Genomic DNA, 19,164 nt, shown 5'->3' on the forward strand with positions numbered 1-19,164 from the left:
ACAACCGTGGTGACAGCGAAGTCCACGCGCGCTCAAACACGAAACAGAGAGCTGCAGACGTACTGAGCAAACAGAGAAACAAACGCTGTCGAAATGATACGTGATGTCAATGTGATAATCAGTTACAAGGATGCCGAACTGAAGGAATACAAGCTGTGCATACCCTGCTGTCTCTGTCCTCACACGACCCTCCTCCGCTCATCCGAGTGCTTCCCTCTCTCTTCCCTCTTAATTCAATGCAATCTTATTCCATCCAATGGAGCTTTGAGAGGACAAAGTACAACATCTTCCCAATGCAACCCCCCCCCCTGAAATACATTTGTTAATGAATGTAGCAGGTTAACTTCTTGTAAATTTCGTAAACTGCTGCAAATCAGAAAATAAAGGACAATTCTTAAAAAAATAAGAGTGGCATATATTAAGTATGACTACAGAATCCAAACTTTCATTCACGTTCATGTAGGTTTTCTTCCACTATATTTAACCCATAAGTGAATCTGTGAGAGTTTGTCTTTAGGAAGAAGTAGAAGAAGGAAGATGTATTTTGGGTAAACATTAATTTGTAGCTAGTTAATATTTTTCCTAGAAATCAATCTCGTGTGCATAACAAATCAAAAAGAATAAAAAGAAGACATATGTCATTAATGCCAGAGGGGAAATACAGTTTTTCAACTGTTTTCAAATATGCTAACACATAAGGCAGGATAACTCACACACAACACACACACACACTCACACACACACACACACACACACACACACACACACACACATGGTCAAGCTGTTTGGTTCCATAAAGAAAGATTCTTCTCTTTATTAAAACCCATCAAGAGCTAATTGATATTGTTATCACCTCTTACTTTTATCCATCTCATTAATAACAAATTACAATTTCAGACCATTGCAAAGTTTAAATTATCAGTGATACATAAGATATATCCCACGGCTCTGACAGGCCCATTTCTAATATAAGCTCAACCATGGCTTATCCGTACTGGTAGTGATGTCACAACGTCATGTTAGTACATTTTAAACTAAGATCTAAGGAACCTGGAAAGACTTCCCCTTCAGGAAAGGAATAAAATGCAAATAGACTTGTTATGTCAGTTTCGGCACAAAAATCATATTGTACTGTAGAGCACAAAATCTGCAAATGAAGAAACAAGCGAAACATGTTTGAACACTTAAGAGCTGCGGCAGTCTGTAAAAAATCTTTTTCTAAATCACAAACTTTCCCCCAAATCTCAATAAAGTGAAAAGTGCAGATACTTTACGTTAATCAGATGTTGACTGATGTATGGTCATTTAATTGTGCACAAAAAAAACCCTTTTAACACTTTTCAGTATGAGACACCATTCTGTTTCTGTCGGACACCAGGCCAAGATGTGAAGGCTTCCAGACTGTTGCAATAAAGTGCACATTAATGAAGCAGTTCTGTTTTCTCTGCTCCAGCCAGATGCTGAGTGTGCGATTGCATCTCTCCGCTCTCGTGTTTCCTCATCCTGTTCCCCGTCCCTGCTCCACATCACATGCTGTCCACGTCTCTGGCAGAGCAGGGGTCTGTGGGCGTCACTCCACTGCTTGGCTCGGGGCCTGGAAGCAGATACTGGCTGTTCTGTGTGAGCCCTGGGACCACAGTGGACCCCTCATGACCTCACTGCACACTCAGCACTTACATTTATAGCGTTGGAAGAAGTTTTCACTTCAATACAAGTAGCATAAATACAATCAATTTAAGAAAATAAAGAAAATGTATCTTTTTACATTATTTAAACCTCATGATGTAAGCAGTGCAGGCTGTGCTTTTTGGGCCTGTATTTGAGAAAGAGGAGAGTGGACAGAGCCAGAAATTCTCAAAAAGAGAGAGAGAGAGTGGGATATGACACAGCCTCTGTACATGGGGTTTGTGCACCAACCACTACAGGCGCCCTCGCCTTGCCATTTTAAATTATCTTTTTATTACTGTTATTATTATTTTTTTATTATTATTTTATCATTTTTAATATAAAATCCAGTCATAGTACTTACCGACAAACACAAACGATATGCTGCTTGAGTATGCATATTGACCTCACACACAACATATGTAATCTGCAATTGTTCAACAAATGCCTATTAAACGATCAGTGCAGATTTTCAAATATAAAGGATGTGGTGTAATTTATGCAACTTAAAACTCATTTTAGTTATTGTGTCCCCATTTTAAGTGCTTTAAAACATCACAGCTACAACCAGCTGTAGCTGTAATTAGAAATCATGGTCATTATCCTTTCATGTATCGCACCATACTTCATATATTCAGTTCTCCGGGCCCTTAAAAAAAGGATAAAGATTTACAGAAGAGTGGTGGAAGTATATGCTTATATACTGTATACAGAAAATAAGCAAACATACTGTTGCCACTATGCACAGTGATATTATGATAGGACTGGTCATGATACTAATGCACAAAGTAGAATCAGCTGGAATTCACAGGAGAGGTGCACATTGTGAAAACACTCCTGGGTCGAGTTTTTAGCTTTCTCTGGCCCTCACAATTCAACTTTGTATTTATCTTTCATTCCACAGCTGTTAAACAAAATAATGAAATTTAAGACAAAAGGCAAACTTTTGTTGCTCAACAAAGGTCTGGCAAGTATTTCCTGGGGTTGGTTTATCAGGCTGATATACTATTGAGTTGTAATTCCTTTAAAAATGGATCCCAGGCTGATCATATGTTTTAGTACATCAAACTAGAACGGACAGTACGGTCCAGTGAGATAAGTACAATTATCTTAAGACTAGACTTGGATCTAGCTTTTGAGCAACGTATCTCAGTTATACTTAAACCACCGCAGCAGAAAACGTATTACATGCCATGAGAGGATCGGAGAGAGAGTCCTTTACAAAAACAATCAATGCAAAGTGTAGTTCAAACAGATGACTTTCAAACATACATCCACACAGATGTCAGCTGCAGAGCAGAGCTTCTCACTGCCTGTGCTGATTCCTCCCCTTGAGGAGCACATGGAGACACTTTAGACGGAGCTATACGGCTCGTTGCAACACGACAGTAGAACAATAATGGGCTTCGGTCAAGACTTTCTGTCTGGACAACAGCTGCTTTCCCAATAAAGAGGAGACTAGACAGCTTTCCACATCCAGATAATATCCTGACAAATGACCCATTTGCTTACAGCATGTCTATCACTGAACTGAACCAAGATGCGATTAAAAAAAAAACACCACCATGAATAAGCTGAAAAAGTAAATGAAAGGAACCATTAGAATCTGAGTTTGGAAGAAGACTTTCAGCTTTACTGTTTATGCCTTTATCTGTGATTCAAATGGTCCATTTTCACTGATTCATATTTTATCATAGATGTCTTTAGAATTAAATGAAAACCTTTTAAAAATGTTTGTCAGAGTGTATTGGATGCTTAAACTACATGGTTTTGACCATTTTTTAAAACAACATTGTTCTTAATCTTTCCACTTACAAATAAATGTGCTTCATTTTATAGATTAAGCTTCAAGAACTTGGGACAAGTGTATACCTTGTCAGTGGAGGGTTAATACGATGACCCACTAAGGCTCAGGATGTGGGTCAATATTGACGCCCAACAGCAGCTAGAGCTCTGCTGCCCCCTGGTGTTGAGATACTGTAGATGGAGGCTCCTTCACCTGCAGTCTCGCACTTCAGCATGTTGCCATCTGATTTCATCATTCAGGAAGCAGTCAAACAATGCTGTAAAATTCCTACAGGGAGGATTAATCCTTGATCAGGTCATTCAACTTTAATTTCTTCAACCATGTTGTAAAAAATACACGGAATAACACATAAATGGTCTTTAGCCCCCAAGGAAACAAGGGGAATCGTAAAAAACAATACATTTTGCAGATCTAGATTGATATGTTAATCAATAAATCTGATTCAGCAGAAAATTAATCTCCAGCAATGACTTTTGCTTGTTGCTATTTAAATCTTTCAAGTGCATCTGAAAAAATAAGAATTTTCCACTTCCCCTTGTCTTATCAATATCAATAAATGCTTTATTTTGATTGTTTGGTATTTATTAAAAACGGCTTTTGATCACCATGGTTTTTAGGTAATTGTAAAGGAATTTCTTCCTTTTTTTATGGTGTTTTATAGACAACACAAATAAAACCATAACTCAAAAACACACACAACTGATTGTCTATGTAAACTGTTGTTGGTTGATGAACTTAGAATAGGACGAAATAACCTCAACCCTAACCCTAACCCTATTTTTTTAACCGTGTAAGGCTCAGGCTGTATATGAATACATTTGAGTGAGCATTCACTAGGTGGCGCTTGTGTTAAATGAATGGCGATGTTGGGCCTTGCTGCTGCTTTTGAAGGTATATCACTGAAGACTTGAGATGAAAACCATTTCTTTCTGTATGCACCACATCTCAATGTGAAGATGGAGAGAATGCACTTGCTGCAGGAGCGACTCATTTCAATTCTGTGCCCTACATATAAGGCTGAATATAAAATGTCTTAATCAGCGTGGCAAATATTAATGCAGCTGAATCTATTTAGACACAGGCTTAGCTTTGCTTCATTTCAGCAAATGCACTCTACTCAGTGGTTTATTTGAGGGACCTGCCCACACAGAGCCCTCAATCCTATCCACTTACATCCAATCAATAACACTATTCCATTTATGCAACCATGACATCATACGAAGGCTTTGAAAAGCAGCGCTGTGAGGGTTATTCTTGTCAAATTCCTGGCAACTTTGAATAACACAACATCATAATATTGAATTCTGACTCATATGTTGCTGAGTGAGTCTCAGAAGCTTTTCATTAGTTCCTTATTGCATGGGAACAAAATATCCCAGCGTGCATGTCGAAGCTTTTTGCAACGATTTTGGTGCGGCAGGAGAAGATGAAGGATGGCCTTTAGAGATGCAACCCCAGAGACATGATGCACACTGAGCCATTGTCTCATCAGGCTTAGTATTCAGCTGAGTTTGCTCTATCACAAGGGCCAAGGCTCAAATCAATTGAATATGGTGGCTGGAGGGGGACAGCCATATGCAGTGGGTGCAGCCTAATATAAACATCCACTGACCACCGGACATTGGGATACAGTAGGAAGGTAGTGTTTTTTCCCCATGTCCCAGGGTCATTGTTATTATGTTTAAAAAGTTAAGCACGTTTGGCGTGATGGATATGTGAAACCGTGATGTGAAAAGGTAAGCACAAGATATGTGCAAACTAAGGTGGTTTACATGTGAACAGCAGAGTTTAAATATGTTTGTACAGGTTGATACCAAGAAGCCCTTTGACACTAGTGGGATAAATCATTTCCATTACTGGTGGAAAAGCAGTTTTTATCGAAATGTTGCTAGCTTGACGGCTAGCAGCACATTGTTGACACAAGATAATCTACCTTAAGCCATTTGAGTTTTTGGTGGGCTAATAAATCAATATAGTAGATAAGTGAATTTTCTAGCGGACACCCAAAACACTGTTATGGCAGTGTCTGAGTGAGATACAGATACTGGTGTTGGAACATCTGTAAAAGAAACAAAAAGTGAACTTATGGTTTCAAGTTGAATTTTGGTCATGTGGTTGCTTAGCGGGTGTAATCGAGGACTCTCCCTGTGATTGACAGCCCCCAACTCTGACCTTGATATGAGATACCGGACTGCGGTCTCAGACAGTAAAGCATTTCTGACGCCCATGCTGGCCTGATATCCGTTGGCACTCATCTCTGCATGTAGCTACATTTGTGTGTGTGTATTTATATGCACTGTTGCCCTGAGAGAGAGAGAGAGAGAGAGAGAGAGAGAGAGAGAGCGAGAGAGAGAGACACTCTCACACTTTAACCATCAGTATAAATCACTGCTGTGGCTCAGGAGGTGAGACCGTGCCATAGCTTTCCACCTTTTCATCTGGGGTTCTGAAGCTGTCAGTGCCGCAGGACTGATCCAAGCGGAGGATGAAAGAAGTTACATTAGGGGGTTTCTCAGACATGTTTCCACACATTTCTCCAACATTCAATAGACAAAGAGATGTTTGCTTTGGGTAAGGAGACTGGATGAACTGTTAAATACCAGCTGAAGATTTACTGGAATTTGGATGCTTCCGGTTGTCTGTGTACATGCAGTCACTCAGTTGCAAAAACAGAAACACTGTAATTGACAGCAGCATTAAACTCAGGAGCATGAATAAAATGCCAGACACAAACTGATGGATCATTATACTTTCTTTATTAAGTTTAAAGCAAAAGAGTCAACTCAACAACACTTGTGATACTGAACAGACGTTACCTGCTCGTCCTCTGCTCTTTACATATCAGTTGGTGGGGCGCCTGTTGGCCAAGTGGTTCGATTGCACGCCACATACAGAGGTTGTTGTCCTTGAAGCAGGGGGCCCAGGTTCAACTCTGACCCTTAGCTGCTTTCCAACATGATCTATCTCCCCCTTTTCACTGTCCTATCAAAATAAAAGCATAGAAGCACCCCAATCTTGATACATTTCTAGAGGCATAAAGCAGCTCAGGGTCCTGGAAGTTGACCTGGTTTGTTGACTATGAGAGTTTTTCTATGAATGACACTGCTTCCTGTTGGCTTTAAGTTGATGTATTGCTGCCCTTCAGGGAAGGCAGTAGGTTGTATAGTTATCTCCTGATTGGGCAAAAATCACTACCCTGAAACCACACAACCTACTACCTCACCCCGTTCGAACATCAGAAAGGTCCCATAGGTCAACACGCTTTGGTCGAAGCTGTGTTAGAGAGCATTCTGGTTGAGCTACGAACACTTTAACATTTTTCTTTTTCTACATAAACATGTCGTCATGCATTTTTACACTTTCAAAAACCAACACTATTAATTAATATTCACTTCCAATTCCAGGACTAGGACTTTACAGTCAGAACATAATCAACTGAGAATAAGAGCAACAAGGCTCCCTCGGAAAAAAACAAAACGAAAACAACAACAACATGTGACAGCAATAAAAAAAAAAACACGCAATCAAACTCTCCACACTCTCAAACATGCAAAATACATTCATTGGCAAGAATCAGCTTTCTGAGAGATTAAACATACCTTTAAACAGATTTGTCAAAAAGCTGTTTAAAAATTATTTCTTGGACCTGATGTGATGATGTTGATTGGTTACAGGCTTGTAGCCACTTCCTGTTAAAGGACAAGCTGTTTATCTGATGAAGGTCTAGTATCAAAACTTATCAAAATACCAGAATTTTAGACTTTGATGCAATACTAGAAAAAAAAAGAAAAAGAAAAAAAAAGAAGCTATTTAGATACCCATTTTGTTACCATGGTGAAAAAAATAGAAGCACTCTATACTTGGTTATGTCGGCTCTATACTGGGTAAAAACTGCAAGCAAACTGCACTCTAAGAACTCTAGCTCTATAACACTCGAGCACTTTGGCAACACTTCAGTACTGGAATTGCATGTAGTATTTGCACAACTTAGACGTTGCTCTCTCTCTCTCTCTCTCTGGGTTAAAAATGTGACTAGTGATATTTACAGTTTTTTTAAAGCTTCGGCACCTTTTGATACTAATGACAATATCAAGAACAGAGATCGTGTTATTTAACGACACTTGGTATCCGTGTCGAAAATGTCCACAACCTTACAATTCATTTTGGCAAACTAGAGCGTGAACTAGGAGTTTCTGGTGAATTCCTTTCTCTTAGACGGACCTTTCTTTGAAAGAGATGAATAAAACATTTACAAACATTTGAGATGAGCTAACAAAAGGGAAAAAAAGATGAACCTATTGATCCTATAGTCTTTATTGCAATGACTCACCTTTGTTGATCCACATCCAAAAGCTTTAACAACGGCGTCTGAAGACATTACAGTCACTTCAGGAAAGACAGTAAGTTGTATAGTTATCTGACAGGAAGGGTATGACCCTAAAACTATACAACCTACTACCTCACCCCAAAGGACAGTCTTAAAAAACAAAGTCGTCACAGGTCCTCGTTCAGGCAGGTAATCCGCTTTGACACAACCCAGTGAACACAAAACAGCGGTTATGATTCACAGAAACCAAAATACACACGCCACTCTCCTCTGGGACACCGGTGTGACAGGACATGTTGTGCTCTGAACACAATGAGACAGCCAGGTCAGCCGGTTCATGGCTGAGTCTGAGGAGGGAGGATTCAAATGTGGAGGTGGATACGTCCCAAACAAATATCACAGCCATAATATTTTCATATTCAAATGTGACCTGCACATAACATGAAGGGTACTGTGACATCCGAACAGGAATCTGAGAGCTATTAAAATTCAAAGTTTTGTTAGATATACTGTTTCAAATAGGCTCTGTTGATTATTATGATCAGTTTAATTAATTTAATGAGTTATCAAAGATATTTGCCAGTAATTTTGTCTCTTTTAACCTCTGAAAATGTTCGAAGGCTTCCAATCTGCTCTCCTGTATTTTTCTGTACCGTTTTGCGTGGGTTGGAGAGGAGAGTGTTGACATTAGTGACCTGTGTTGACAGAGAGTGAACTAAAGCTAGCTCATATCCTGGTGCACATGTGCGGAGCAGAGGTACTGCAGCTGCTGCTGATGTTAATGTTTCTCACCTGCTCTGACACACAGCAAAGGAAGGGGGGGGGGACACATACATCATTTTCCTTCCATTCCTCCATTAGAAGCCCGTCAGTAGCCTTGCCTGGAAATCTCCAAGAAGGAAAATCTATCATTTCTGCAAAATACAAAGAGAAAAAAAAAACTACATGTAAGATCAATAGTGAACACTCTGGCGGATGTTGAAAAAAAGAGTTTTGTATTCTTAGATGAAAAACATATAACCCAGGTTGGTTTACGATCAATGCATATAGTTATGTCTATTATCAGTACACTTTTAAGAAGTCCTGTTCGGCTTCTTCTATGAGAAACCCACACCATCCTGCATGTTTCTCAGTCTGCAGCACAACGTCATATCTGGGTAATCTTTGGCAGCACGCAGCTCTACAGTAATACTATGCCATCTGTGAGGACACAAATGTACAGCACAGCACAGAATGGTATGTCTTGAGCAGAGAGGCCCCATTGTGTCTACTCAGCGGTGAGTCTGAGGCTCTTTGCATTATTCAACACTGCTGTACTTACACAACAGCAGTGCATGAGTGGATTGTAAGTATGCACAAGCACACGCACCCTTACTGGTAAATAGTCACACAGGAAGAGATACAGACGTTGCAGACATAGACAAAAGGTATAAGGCAACCTGCAGAGAGTATACACATAGGTAGAGAGAAAGAAAGACTGAGCACCATACGCTGAGAAACTGTTCAGGGACTCGATTACTTTTTAATAGCTTTCATCTAACGCTTATCAGTGCTAAGAGCAGACTTGCTATTGACATTTTCAAATGAGAAATAGGATTTTTGGATAACCTGTTTTTTCTCATCCTGACTTTGCCTGGTCTTTTTTTCTGCCGGCCTTCGAGTGAAATGACCATGTGACGCCTGGCTGAGCTGCTGTGTGAACCCAGCAGGAACTATTTAGGAAGCTTCACACTATGTTTTACAAGCCATTATGTTATTTTCCACTCTTTGGTTGATTTTGTGGAAACTTCCAATTATATATGTTGATATAAAGGCAATAGCTGCCATAGCGTCAGTCTCTGCTTTTCCTGCCATCTTGAATACCTTATAAACAGCCCTCTCTGTCCGACAGGGAAAACTTAACACCGTAAGGGACAAGTATGAATAACAACTTGGAAATTATCAGGGACAAGCTGTCCAGAAATGTTCAGCAGTACATGTGCGAAAAGAGCTCATGTCTTGATTTTAATTGCTGGTGTACAGTAACTTCATAGGACACGACTTTCGGCGCTGCACAGTCCATATCCCAGTCTCTATTCCCGCTGTGCAGCCCTGCACAAGAGCTCAGCAATGTGGGTTCCAGACTTCATAAGGTAAGGTCAGGCACGGTGTCCTCTCAAGCTGCTGACTGGACATACTTCAATCTAATATAGTAGATGGCTCTGGGGTCCTGACCAGCAGAGTGCATGGCCAGGACAGATATTGCTTTCAAGTGAAGCCAACTGCTATCATCCAGTGACAGGGAAGTATTCACACTCACACCCACACACACACATACAGAAGAGAGGCAGTATGCAACGCAAGCAAACACATCCACGAACTCTTGTGCACATTTGTTAAGGGCTCTTCACGCAGTTATGCAATTCCATTTTAAACCCTCATTTACTAACAACCTATCCACCTAGAAAAATCCAGCCGCCTTAAAATTGCGCAGACTCAGCAAACACTTGAAAGCACAGCGTCTGTAACTGATACACTGCTCAGCCTTGCACCTCCATTAGCCGTTTAGAAGGGTTGAGGTGCAAAGTCCTTCTCTCTGCACGTCATCATCTCATGTCACACTCACACAGTAAAGGACATGCACGGACAAAAACGTGCATACACAACAGCACAACACACACAAGCGTATGTGTCTATGGCATGGCCACGTGCACACACATTTACACACAAACATGGACGAAAGATCCTTCACGGGGAGAAAAGCAAAACATGAAATTCATTTGCCACATCACTTTTTCACACAGCGTTCTCACTGAAGGCACACACTGCTTAAAGAGCCACTTTAATTCAATCACACTTCAGCCTAAGTGCTACAGAGGCATCAATCAATACTGAAGCTGACTTTCACTGATAGTAAGATGGAGTGGAGTGCTGTAACCTTGTAACAGGATCTTTAGGGTTGTGGTTGTCTGTGGTCACACGGAGCAGCGGCAAATTCAGAAGAAAAAAAAAGAAACAATATGCTCCCCCAATCTCTTTGGTTGGAAGTTTTACTTTGAATATGGGGGGGGAAAAGTACAAACAAGCAGACTGACAAACTAATGCTAAATAAAATGTCAAACTATAAATGAACTCCATTCACACATCAAAAAGAAGTGTGAGGAGGTACAAACATACCAAACTTAAGCACATTTCTATCACACCCTTATATTTGGTGTATTTACAAATGTAATATTTATCTTAATCAACATGTTTTAAAAAAGCTCGATGAGAACAACAATGGACATAAAGCTCATTATTCCCGACTAAAGTAGTTATGCACATCCACTGACTGTCTGGTCAAATACAGTCTTACACATCCAATATGTAAGACTTCGTATTAACACTGCAAAACTTAATAATCAGACATGTGACTGGAACAATAGATCAGGCTATTCAAAAAATTCAAGTACAGTAAGTTTGCATCAAATTCTCACTCATATTTTTATTGTGGTTCACTTATTCAGTTTCTGATTTGTTAAATTGGTCGTTCAGTTTTTACTAACTTACTAAAGGTTTTGTGAGGTTTCCTGTTCTTGTTTAATTTTATGGAACCACACATTGATATTCCCTAATAAACTGAAACCCTTGATCGGCACTGATGAGGATGAAGGAAGTGCCCACTTACGCTGACTCTTTATACAAGACCTTAACCTGGTGAGTTCATTGAGTCGAGGCCTGTTGATGCTATAGGAATAGTACTCATGCTTAGTAGGACGCAGTGTGTTCTCATCTATCCACCTTTTGGATCCCCTGGGTGGCTTATCATATTGTGAATGTAATTATAGACATAGACGGTTCCGTGTTATACTCTCTAGTCTCTATACCTCTACATATCTGCCAACAGTGTTGTCTGTGTGTCTGAGTGAAGACAGAAGGAATCCAGAGAGACATGGTGAAGCATTTATAAAGAGAAGCATGCCCCCCTGACAGCAGCACAGCAGGCATGACCCATCTATTTATACCAGGGCCAGGGGAGAGGCAGCAGCGAGAGACAGGGGGGGAGCGTACAGGAGCAGAGGGATGAGGGGGGGGGGGGGGTGCAGCATGGGCAGGTCCTGTTACACATGCCAGGGGGGACGGCTGGGGCAAGCCGCTGGGGGATTCTGCTCAAAGTCAGACAGGCTGACCTCGCCGTCACCTCTGCAGGAGGCAAATACTGAGCTCCCAGACCTCGTGCAGAAGAGTGTCAGACCGTGTTTGAATGTAAGTACAGAATATACCTATATGGGTCAAAGCATGCATTATCCATTTGTGTGTGTGTATAAAGTGATCTATGCATGATGGAGTGTGTATGTGCTATCGCCTACGTTCATAAATTGTGCGTCTGCCTGTCTGCTTGTGAGATGAACAGGCCCCGCTGACCCCCCCAACCACCATTCATCCCCCTGCAGAACCATAAACATGCCAGGTGAAGCCGGCCAGATTAGGCAGAGTGAGCCGAGCCTGGTGCAGCCCCCCAACGCCCCCCCCGCGCCCCCATCCTTAGAGGTAAAAAAAAAAATTCACCCCAATCATTGTAATGACAGGGAATGCAGCAGGGGTCACCCAGACCACTCAGGCCAACCTTACCAGCTGCTTCTCATCTCACACACACAGTATACAGTCACATGTACAGTACATAAGGAAAACACACACACACACACACTTGCATGGTAACAATGCGGGATGCACAGCAGGGTGCGGGCCTATCGAAAGTTTGACCCTGGAACTTCTTTTCACAAGAGACCTTTAAATATAATTCATCTTACAGTTCAGATCACTGTTTCTGTTAATGGCTGGAAATGCCCAAAAGACACTGAGAAAATCGGGCAATGTTTTTCACACAATAAAAATAACTTGGTTGTGAAAGAATTAAGTTAGAAAATCGTAGAATTTCATTTAAAACTGATGATTAAACTGAGGTCACCAAATGAACCACAGGGACTGTCAGACAGAGTTTTGTTTTTCTTTGCTTTGCACAATAACATAATTGAAAACTATACACTGAGGCCTTCTTCTTTATCAGGAGATCTTTGCACATGTCTGAATGGCATTTCTTATTTTAACTACAGGCAGGAAGAACTAATCTGTGTCTTGATCAGATGTATTTCGTGGAACCAGCCGACAGCCCATGGCTGCTGACTTGACTTTAGGGTTATAGGGTTCACAGCCTAAAAAAAAAAAAGAAAAGAAAAAGAAGAAGTGATCAAATAGATGTTTTGCATTCATTACGTAAAGGCCGCATTAGCAAACTCAAACTACTGAGTTGTAAAATAAGTTAATAGTTTTCTTGGAGAAAGAAGTTAGAATTTCTTTGTGTTCAGGAAATCTCTAATCTGTAAGTCTACACATTTAACTTTTTTTCGTCTGAGTGTGTTGAGGTATTTTCTCCCAATGCATTGTGAACATTGTTCACATGTAGAGATTTAGTTTTCTCATTCTTTGTGTCCTTTAGCTAATAGAAGCTGCTTATACGTGCATTGCCATGTGGCTGCTGGTGACCTGTAGGGCCCCATCTATTAAGAGAAGTCCATAGTCCTGACACGTCTGCATGCCCAGCTCTGCTACAGCCTGCCTGCAGGGCCCCTTTCAGCTTGGGCAGTGCCCCATCGAGCTGCATCTGTCGCTAGCTATATTTAGAGGGTGGGACAAATACCTTTCTGCCTGGATATGAACTTCAGCTGACAGACAGAGGACCAGAGCAGGCAGACAGGGATCTGTACAGTTTGTAACCTTGAAGAACTGGTTTCCCTCAGGCTACAGCTGCCTGTAGTCCGTCTCTCTACAGTGGTTAGCAGTTACAGCTGACAGCTAGGACTGTAAATACTGCAAAGTTAGCATTAGAGCAAAGTTAGCAGCGGTTATTACTGCCAGTGCTTATTGTTCCAGGCCTACAGCCAACATGAAGAATGTACAGAAATGTACTCTGGTAAAGACATTCAATGTGTCTCCTTTTTTATTTAAATTACTAGATTAATTATAATTCTGGATTCTAAATCCCCTTTTTAAAATCCCTACATTTCTGTCTATAAGTATGGATATGTGGCAGTGCCAGCCAGGCAGCCAGTGTGTGATATGTGACCATGTTGCAGCGCCATCTGCTCTATATAACCATAAACAAACGTAGGCAGGCCAGCCTCACAGTATCACTTCCAAGGGGTCTAAGGCGGGGAAATGTATTCATGCCTCGGTCTCTGGGTAGATGCTGAAGAGATCGCCCCAGAAACAAGTTACAGTTATGCAATAGCATTCATAATTCATTCCACAAACACAATATGGAGGCTGCTCTGCCCCGTGTGCAAACACATGGCCAGATTCAGGAGCAGGGAGCCAAAGGGGGGAGAGTGAATTCAAGACTGAAAGTGAAGCAGTTGACTGTCTATCTGCCTGTCTCAATGACAGTTTGACTGTGACAGGCCTAAATAGGCCAGGTCTGTCTGCTGGAAGGACCCCTGCTATATTTTACAGCTAGAATCTGAAACAGTCACATGCCAGTAAAGATGCACTCGTGGGCTGTTTTCCAACATCTCGGCCTCACACGAAGATATGCACTCGCTGTTTTCATCTCTATGATTAATCCGTTTGCATTAAGAAGGTACAAACGTGCAAATCCACACTCATTGGCCCATGGTTTGATGGCTGTGTGAGTCAATAAGTGCAGCATCATAAATAAGCTAATAAACTGTTAGAGTGTGTTTAATAAAGAAATGTAGGAGTGTTCAAATGTAAGGGGCAGACTGATTGTTTGCATTGAAATGGAACTGTTTGTCAAATGAAGTCAAATTAAAGTACAACTATTTAAAGGTCAGCTATTTTACCATTTGTGTTTGTTTTTCTTTCAATTATCTTTTTGCATTTTTTTAGGAGGTGTTCGCATACCCAACTATCTCATAACATAGGTGCGTAGGGCAACAAACTATTACTTGAAAAGAAAAAATCCTGCACACTAGTCTTTGCTAAGTATCACCAATCTATTCGAAAAATCACAGCTATTCAGTCCCTCTGAACGTCTTGTCAAGTGACACTTGAGCAGGATTTTTTCTTTTCAAGTGCAATATTTTTGCAACATGCTGTGACAATTTGCAGTTTGACAAAACACAAGTCAAGCATATCATTGTAACCTTGAAGATATATAATTATGAGCATATAATAAAATAAGTATATCATACACACTCCAGTGTTCAGTACTATTCTTAAAAGCCTTTTTCCATGAACTGGAAATGTGCTGGATGAAGGCAGAAGGTCACCATGCGGGGTGCCGGTAGTGTAGTGGTTAGTGCACCCACGCCCACCTAATGCACGGAGGCTTTAGTCCTCCAAGCGGGCGGTCCGGGTCCCCACTCTCTCTCTCTCTCTCCCTCCCTGATTATAGACTCTATCCACTGTCTAATTCTCAAATTTATTTCGAACATATACAAGTAGCAGAATAAAGTGAACTAAAAAAACAAACAAACAAACAAACAACATATTAACAAGAATAGTCAAATTAACAATACTAATAAGACCCAACATGTCCCAAAAGTAGTAGGATTAAGGATAAGCTTATTTAAACCTACCTCTTCTTCCCTACTTCATAACAACTGTCGTATATACATATTTACATATACAAAAAAAGAGAGTAAATAATGAAATATAAATAATTTATGAAAACACCCGATTGTTAAAGCCCTTCTTCCTCCCTGTCCTATCAAATAAAGTCATAAAACCTCAAAAAATAAAGCTTTAGGAAAAAAGAAAGTTACAATACTACAGATGTATATTGGTTTGTTAAACTCCAGAAGTTCCAATATATCCGTATCTTTAATGAGTGAATGATGTGAAGGCCACATTAACAACAAACAATAGTGCACTTTTCACTGATCCATTACAGCTTGTACGCCAAAATGCAGGGGGATTTTTTGGCAACTTTTTTTCTCCGATCAGTTAAGCAATAGGCTGATCAAGAGTAAGAAGCAGCAGAGGCAGGCACCTACTAGGAGCTAGATTTAATATCTGCGGTCTTGGGATCAGATGAGAGCAGGATTTTAATAACATCTGCACATGTAATCAAATGCCTGGCACATAGTGGATTCCAGAGCGGCAGCAGGCGGCTTGCTACAGTAGCTGGAGGTTGTAGGGTGGGGCCTGGGGTTACTAAGTGCATATGATTCACGCACAGTTGGGGCTCAGGCTACAGCTAACAGAGTGCTGTGGTTAGGGTGGAGACAGGTACATGAGCAGATGTTGAAGCTTTACCCGTGTTACTCTGGCTCTGGAGTGCTATAAGTGGGCAGGTTGGGTTGCAATGGGGGGGGGGGAATTGAGAGTGGTGTGGAGGAGAGCGAGGGAGGGTGGAAGGGGGTCATGCAGCTGTGGGCCCTGCAAGCACATTGGCCCCGATGAAAAAAAAAAAAAAAAAAAAAAAAAGAACCATTTATGGCGTCCACCCAGGGTTAGCCCCTCTGAGAAGAAGAGCTGGGAGAGATCCAGAGAGGAGGATGCAGCCAGTCTGCAACAAGTCTGAAATATTCATATTTTCTATCATCAGTATTGTGTGTCTTCATTTCCCTTTCATTTTCGCCAGCACCCAGTCGCTCCCTCTTCTCCTCTCCTCTCCCACTTTACTCTGTCCCTCTCATTTCGCTACCTGGCTACTTTGGCAGTGGTTCACAAAATGGCGGCGGGGAGCCTGGAGCAGGGAGGCAGAGAGTGGAAGCCATTTTCTAACAGATCCAGAGCCCGGCATGGAGAAGTCAAGACTCCCCCGGTGCGGTGGACAATCAAGATTTCACCCGTTTCTTCTCAAAAGATCCTTTTTGTTTTTGCGCCGCACTAACAAGCCATTGTGACCACTTGGCCTTTCAGATGGGATAAAGACACAATACTCAGCCTTCTGGTGCGATCCACTGCAGGCTCACATTGTACTCAGTGTCAGACAGAGGAAGAAATACATGGAGATGAGGCCGTTAAACAGAATGCGTATTACAGATGAAACTTGTGGCAGATTCATCTCATTAAATTAAACCACATCAGAAAACATCGTTAAATCACAGCACATTGAATTGATGATACATTATGGTACTTACAATGCAGCTGTTATCGTCAGCCAATCTGTTCGTCTGTGATTTCACTTGTTGGTCAAATTGTAGTGGCCGAAGTCAAATCCATCTCACTGCCTACGAGAGAGAGAGAGAGAGAGGGAGAGGGAGAGAGAGAGAGAGAGAGAGAGAGAGAGAGAGAGAGAGAGTGAGTAAGAACTGATACAATTCACAGGGAAAGTAAGGGAAAACAATGAAGAGGAGCAGAAGCAGAGAGAGTGATCATTTGCAGAGCCAGCAGCAGCAGAGGGCTGCAGCGTCTCATCTCTGCTGCCTGTTTACTAATAAACTCACTCCACGGTCTCGCCTGGCCACAGAAACTCATTAGTGCAACATGTAACATGCCGCACCCTCTCTTTACCGACCTGTACAGCGGCCAACTCGCGCTGCCACATGCTCACCCAACACCAACACCAACACACAAGGCCTTGGCCTTCGCACCCACTCGCTGCATAACGTGCAAAAACACTCTGGCACGCTGAACGCCGGGTGTCATGTGCGTGGGCGACGTGGTGCATATGCGTGTACTTGTGAGCATCATAAGCGGGTTTTTTGTGTGTGTTTTTTTTCCCTTTTTTTCCTGCACATGCGGCACAGTATGTTCACATTCACACGTGTACAGACTGCGCTGCGTTAATGTTCGAGGCTGCTTCTGACACCTGCCCGTGTCGTCCTGTTCACGCGTGGGCGCGCGAGGCACAGATCATTGTATTGAGCTGAAATGAAAAGGAAATGGCTGTAAATGGAATCTAAGGAAGCGGAGAAATAAAGAAAGCGATGGCGAAAAAATGTGAGGGGGGATTTTCGTCCTTCGGCAAACCTAGAAGGACAGAGCCAATTACAGGCCTCCGCTCAGTATGGCGGTGGCTGATGAAGGGTGATAATTCTGTACAAGGACGCTAATTGCAGTGCAGGACACGGCCTTGGTGGGGAAGGGTCTTTTATATATTGTTTTTAACGTTTGTAATTGCAGTGCAGAGCCTTGGAGTGCAGCCAGCACATGTTTAAGGGCTCATGAGTAACCCAACTCCTCCAGCCCGTTGAGGGAGATTCATGTCCGAGCTGTGCACTCGCTGCACTCTCTGTGTGGGTGTGTATGTGTGCGTGTGTTGTTTGTGTGTGTATATGCATGTTGATGACTCATGATGCCTTGGCGAGTATGTGCCGGGGGGGGGGGGGGGGGGGGAGATAGCATCCAGGATTTTTAGTGAGTACCGCCACAGAAAAGCTGCAAATACAGTTCTTGCGTGTCACTTTCAACACACATACATTAAAAGTACAACAGTATTACAAAATGTTTTCTTTGGATTGTTCGAGCTGAAATTTGGACATGTTGTCTTTGGTGATAAATCACAGAATACTATCACGTAACAGTGTAAACAGGAGGCCCTGAATATATGAGTGAAGTACACTGAAAGTGAGAGCTGCAGTTGTAGAAACTGCAGTCAAATCAGTCAAAGAAAAACATAGGTGATGATACATCAAAACCACACAGGATATTTAATTTTTCCGTACAGAAATAGGAAACCCAAAGACACATCTAAGCCAGCGAATCACTGAATGCAGCCAATATAAGTCCGTTCTGCACAGATAAACAGTGAGAAGGAGATGAAAGGCGGGGGTTAGGTGAGGGAAGGGATTTACAGTATTTTGATAGACGAAGAGTTGCAGGCGAGGCCTTTTCAACACTTCTAACTCTGACTCCAAGTGGAACAATCCTGCTGATCGTGCAGTTTTTCTATGACTAAATTGCCTTGGCGACAGCAGAGGCCAAAAAAGCTGAAGAGAAATATATGAGCACTGGAAAAGAAAAGTTGAGTGGGCGCAGCTCCTCGGTGTTATCTGGAATATCGCTTTGCCTGGCAGGTACATAAAACAAGTATCTATGTGGCTGATGCGTGCAGAGAGACACTCACGCAGGGATACTGCAGACCACAAAACTGAGTCTCTACAACACACTGAACACGCTCGCGGTTTAGAAGCAAAGAACACTTAGAGATGAGTTCAAAAAGATTTGTAAAAAATATTCTCGTTTCTTGGAAGGAACTTCAAAAAAATCCATACAGAATATTTATTTAAATGCTCAGTATTCTGCATCCTGTAAACATGAAGAACAAAAGTACTCGGGTAAATAAACTCTTGAAAAAAGTACACCATGACCTCAGCCAAAAGGGCCCATAATGCACTGCAACCAGGTGATAGCTGCAGGTTTTGTTCCAGGACATGAGGAAGGAAAATCTGCATCATCTGTCATCCTTTGAAACTCTCCCCCCACTCCAATATTATGT

At 41.8% G+C, this 19,164-nt stretch overlaps 1 long non-coding RNA gene across 2 annotated transcripts in view; it reads right to left on the minus strand.

Annotated features, from left to right (window-relative positions):
- Positions 1-7,214: 7,214 nt before the first annotated feature.
- Positions 7,215-19,164, minus strand: part of LOC306826041 — a 39,859-nt gene continuing 27,909 nt past the window's right edge. For both annotated transcript variants that reach the window (XR_013779346.1, XR_013779347.1), the window contains exons 3-4: positions 16,865-16,954; positions 7,215-8,713 (exon numbers count right to left, since the gene is read on the minus strand). This is a non-coding gene — a long non-coding RNA (uncharacterized lncRNA). The remainder of the gene's footprint in view (positions 8,714-16,864; positions 16,955-19,164) is intronic.

This window comes from Symphodus melops, assembly GCF_947650265.1.
Source record: "Symphodus melops genome assembly, chromosome: 6".
Taxonomy (NCBI): domain Eukaryota; kingdom Metazoa; phylum Chordata; class Actinopteri; order Labriformes; family Labridae; genus Symphodus; species Symphodus melops.